Source organism: Chrysochloris asiatica, unplaced genomic scaffold (genome assembly GCF_000296735.1).
Source record: "Chrysochloris asiatica unplaced genomic scaffold, ChrAsi1.0 scaffold00027, whole genome shotgun sequence".
In the NCBI taxonomy this organism is placed as follows: Eukaryota; Metazoa; Chordata; class Mammalia; order Afrosoricida; family Chrysochloridae; genus Chrysochloris; species Chrysochloris asiatica.
In genome coordinates, this window is record NW_006408545.1 from 23041506 (window position 1) to 23047043 (window position 5538).

The 5538-nt window shown below is 39.9% G+C and overlaps 1 pseudogene; it reads right to left on the reverse strand.

The window, feature by feature from the left end:
* Window positions 1-231: 231 nt before the first annotated feature.
* LOC102815798 lies at window positions 232-1360 on the reverse strand (annotated as a pseudogene).
* Between the last annotated feature and the right edge of the window lie 4178 nt (window positions 1361-5538).

Consider the following 5538-nt stretch of genomic DNA (forward strand, 5'->3'; position numbering starts at 1 on the left):
GCTAGCAATTATTTATATGAAGGAAGAGTTCAGAAAATGAATTTATGACTATATTAGTCTTGTCCTTGATTACAGAGATTTAAGAATTACACAGAAAACAGTAATTCCTAGAGGAGGTTACTTAAAGTCTAAGAGGTTGTGAACTTGGAAGAGTACTTCCCTGCCAGTCTGGCTGTTCCCATCGGACCTCAAAGACTGAGGTACAAGGATGAACACATTTTCTTTTTGAGTTTAAATCTTTACAACAGTTCAAATGCTTTTTCCTGCATGCATCAGGTCAAAGGCATCACTAATTTGGTTGAAAGATACACTGTGAGTCACAAATTCATCACCTTTTATCTTTTTAGACATATATCCAGACACGAGCTTTGGGACACTTTCTACACTCTTCCATTCTCCAAAGGCAGTGCCTTTCCATGTGCGGCCTGTTACTAGCTGGAATGGACGAGTAGAGAGTTCTTTACCTGAAGCAGCTACTCCACCCGCCATACTGACACCCCTCTTTGTGGTATGCTTTCGGTGCTGCTCACATGACCTTCACATGACCAATACACTCAAAGGAATAGTCCACCTCTCCCTCCATCATCTCAACAAGCACCTCCTGAATGGGTTACTGAAATCCTGTGGGTTAATATAGTCAGAAACTCCAAACTCTTTGACCTTTGCAAATTTACCCTTATTGATGTCGATACTAATGATCTGGGATACACCAGCTACCTAATAGCCCATGATAGCCTCCGATCCAACTCCTCCTAGACCAAAGATGGCACAAGTAGAGCCAGGCTCCACCTTGATAGTGTTTATGGAAGCACCATAACTGGTTGAAATGCCACAAGCCAGCAGGCACACTTTATCCAGAGGAGCTGAAGGGTCTATTTTAGCAACAGAGATATCTGCCACAACTGTATATTCAGAAAAAGTGCTGGTTCCCATGTAATGTAAAATAGTCTTTCCTTGGCAAGTAAATCTGCTCATACCATCTGGCATTAATCCTTTCTTCTGAGTGACTCTTATCTACTGGCAAAGGTTTGTTTTAGGATTTAGACAAAATTTGCATTCTCCACACTGTGGGATGTAAAGTGGAATGACAGTATCACCAGCTTTCAGCTTAGTAACTCCTTCACCAACACTCTCCAATTCCAGCTCCTTCATGACCCGAGATCAATGAAAAACACCCCTCTGGGTCAGCTCTGCTCAGAGTGTAGGCATCGGTGTGGCAAACTGCAGTGGCAATCATCTTAATTTGAACTTCATGAGCCCTTGGGAGTGCTACCTCTACTTCCTCTATGGAGAGTGGCTTTCCAGGTCCCCACACTGCTGCAGCCTTGCACTTGATAGCCTGGTTCGCCATGTTCACAAGCTCTGGTGAAAGATGGGCAGGTCAGCAACGGGCAGGCGTACTTGGTGGGCCGTCAGCGGGCGGGAAGTGGGTGTGACCTAGCTTTCTTTTTTAAAATAATATTTTTTTTGTTTTTGATGAAAGTTTACATAGCAAATTAGGTTCCCAATTGACAATTTCTGCACATATTATTCAATGGTATTCATTACATTTTTCATGTGTCAACATTCTCTTTGTCATCTGGTTGTTTCATTTTCAGTGTTTGGGTTTCCCTATCCACTTTTCTTCTCATCTTTGCTTTAGAGTAATTGTTGACTTTTTGGTCTCATGTAGTTTTGTTTTGTTTTTTAATGTAGCACTATTCTCATGGTTCTGTCTGTTGTACTGTGGTGGCTTGTGTGCAGTGATCAGGGTCATCCATGGTGGATAAATTTTACACTAAGACAGACTAGGAAGAAGGAAAGGTGGACTACTTCTGAATGGTTACACACTGAAGACCTTATGAGTAGCAGTGGAACACACAGATACAGTGCCTGGGCAGTGTTTCATTCTGTTGTGCATGGAGTGGCTATGAGTCAGAACTGACTCAATGGCACCTAATGACATATTCATGGGTAGTATGTTTGTGTCAATCTGCTATTTCACTTAAAGGTGATCTCAAAGGATGGTTTCAATGTAAAGTTGAAAGCATATCTCAGATCAATATTCTTAGGGAGTCCTCTCTCCGTTGAATATTGGTTGAATCCTAAATTGGTCCTGTTTTCCAAAAAAAGAATTTTGGTTCTGTTCTGTGTTTTCATCCTGTTCTATGAGGGGGACAAAACTTATTGTGGCCCTGATCAGAATGGTTGGTAGAGTACTTGGACATCATCTACTTTTTCTGGTCTCAGAGTGGATGTGGCTGTACTTCATGTAAGCTATGAACCCTGTAGGCTAGTTTCTTCTTCGAGACTTTGAGGCGGCAATTTTCTAAAGAGGCCCGAATGGCCAGGCCATGCATACACTTCATCACAAATCTTACAAAACCAGGTTCTCTGGGGTGAGACCGAGGCATCTAACCCCAATGAACTCTAGTAAACTCACTAGCTTTTGAGAACTCAAGGCTTGAATTATTTTTCAGTTCTTTCTGCTTGAGAAATGCCAAGTGTGTTTTTCTCTTTTGGTTTTCTAGCTCCAGGTCTTTGCATATGTCACTTTACTTTGTCTTCTCAAGCCGTACTTTGATATCTTCTGCTCAGCTCTTTTAGATCATCATTTCTTCCAATCACTTTAGCTACTCAACATTCAATAGCAAGGTTCAAAGTCTCTTCTGACATCCATTTTGTTCTTTTCTTTTTTTCTTGTCTTTTTAATGACCTTTTGCTTTCTTGATGTTGTCCCACAACTTGTCTAGTCTTTGGTCATTAGAGTTCAATGCATCAAACCTGTTCCTGCCGTGGCTTCTAATTTCAGGTGGCATATACTCAAGGTTTGATTTCATTGTACTTGTATCTACAATCAATGCTCATGGAAGTGAAGCAGCAGTCAGAAATCAAATGATGGGTTGTTTTGGGCAAATCTGTTGCAAAAGACCTCTAAAGTGCTAAAGAGCAAAGATACCACTTTGCAAAGGTGTGCCTGACCCAAGCCACGATATTTTCAGTTGCCTCATATGCATGTGAAAGTTGAACAATGAATAAGGAAGACCAGAGAGGTACAAAAGTGTTTGAATTATGGTGTTGGTGAAGAATATTGAAAGTACCATGGACTGCCAGAGCACAAACATCTGTCTTGGAAGAAGTACAGTCAGAATGCACCTTATTTCAGTTCACTGACTTTGTTTTTTTGCTGTTTTTCCTGCTTTTAAATTAATTAATTAATTTTAACATGTGTCTACCCTGGTGTGCTGCTGGGGCCCTGTTGTGGTGCTGTCTGATAAGCACTGGACTGCTAACCTACAAGGTTGGTGGTTCGAAAACATGAGCCTTTCCTTGGAAACCTTATGAGGGTCATTATGAATTAATGATGGCACTTAACAACAACAACCCTGGTGTGATGATGTAGGATAGACACTGGACTGCTAATTGCTAGGTCAAACCTACCAGCCACACCTTGGAAGCCCTATACAGGGTCACTATGAATCGGAACCAACTTGATGGCACTTAACAACAACAACCTTACAGTCTTTGGATGGTGGCTGTTATCAGGTCTTATCAGATGGATGCCATCGTTGGAGAAGGACATAATGACTGATAAAGTAAGTGGTCAGCAATAAAAGAGGAAGATCCCCAAGGAGATGGCCTGACACCGTGACTTCAACAATGGACTCAAACAGAACAATTCTGAGGATGGCACAAGACCAGGCAGTGCTTCATTCTGTTGTGCATGTTGTTGTTATTAAGTGCTGGTGAGTTGGTTCTGATGTGTAGAGTACCTTGTATAGGGTTTCCAAGGAGGAGCTGGTGGTTTTGAACCACTGACCTTGCAGTTAAAAGTCTAGTGCTTATCTTCATGTATGTGGTCACTTATCAGTCATAGTCAACTTGAAGGCATCTAAAAACAACAACAACTTTGAATTCTCATGAACTTGTTTTAATTTTCTTCAGTCTCAGTTTGAACTTGCTTATGAGCAATTGATGATCTGTTCTGACTGATGATATTGAACTTCTCCATCGTCTCTTTCTACAGATGCAGTTGATTTGATTCTGCATATTCCATCTGTTGAGGTTCACATATATAATTACTGTTTATGTTGTTGAAAAAAGGTATTTGGAATGAGTAAGTCATTGATCTTGCAAAATTCTATTATGTGATTTCTCATGTCATTTTGATAACCAGTGTCATATTTTCCAACCATTAACCCTTTATTTCCATCTTTCACATTCCGATCACCACTAATTGTCAATGCATCTTGATTGCATGCTTGATCAATTTCAGACTGCAGAAGTTGGTAAAAATCTTCAATTTCTCCATCTATGGCATTCATGATTGGGGTATAAATTTGATTTCTAATTTGATAGCAATGTGGTCTGAAAAGATGCTTTATAGTATTTTGATATTTGTAACTTTATGGAGGTTTGCTTCATGGCCTAACTTATGGTCTATTCTGGAGAATGTACCATGTGCACTGAAAAAGAATGTCTGTTGGGTTGAGTGCACCTTACACATCTATGAGGTCCAGCTGGCTGATTGTGTTGTTTAGTTCTTTTTAAGAATGAATGTGATGCCATTCCTCTTCAATTTGTCATTCCCGGCATAATAGACCGTATGCTAGTCTGATTCAAAATGACCAATACTGGTCTATTTCATGTAGAAAGAGATGATAGAAAAACTCCATACCATCAGTCAAAACAAGGCCAGGGCCAAATTGTGGAATAGACCAACAACTGCTCATATGCAAATTCAAACTGAAGCTGAAGAAAATGAAAACAAGTCCACGAGAATCAAAATATGACCTTGAATATATCCCACCTGAAGAACAGTTTTGATACATTAAACACTAAAGACGGAAGACCAGAAGAGTTGTGGGATGATATCAAGAACATCATACAGGAAGAAAGCAAAATGTCATTAAGAAGACATGAAAGAAGGAAAAGATCAAAATGGATGACAGAAAAGACACTACAACTTGCTCTCCAGCATAGAGATGCTAAAGAAAATGGGAAGAAATTAGTAAGTACAAGAGCTGAACAGAAAATTTCGAAGGTCAGTTCGAGAAGACAAAGTCAAATATTACAACGCAATATGCAAAAATCTGGAGTCAGAAAACCAAACAGGAAGAACACGCTCAGTATTTCTCAAGCTGGGGGAACTGTAGAAAAAATTCAAGCCTCTACTTTCATTATAGAAGGATTCTCTGGGCAAATTATTGAATGATGCAGAAAGCATCTAAAGAAGATGGAAAGAATACACAGAGTCATTGTACCAAAAGGAAATGGTTAATGTTCCGGTGGCATATGATCAAGAGCCAATAATACTGAAGAAAGAAGTCCAAGGTACACTGAAAAAATTGGCAAAGAACAAGGCCCCACGAATTGATGGAATAAAAATTGAAATCTTTCAAGAAAGTGAGGTGGCACAGGAGGTACTCACTCATCTCTGCCAAGAAATTTGGAAGACAACTATCTGGTCAACTGATTGGAAGAGATCCCTATTTGTACCCATTCCAAAGAGAGGTAACCCAACACAATGTGGAAATCATTGGACAATCTCTTTGATAT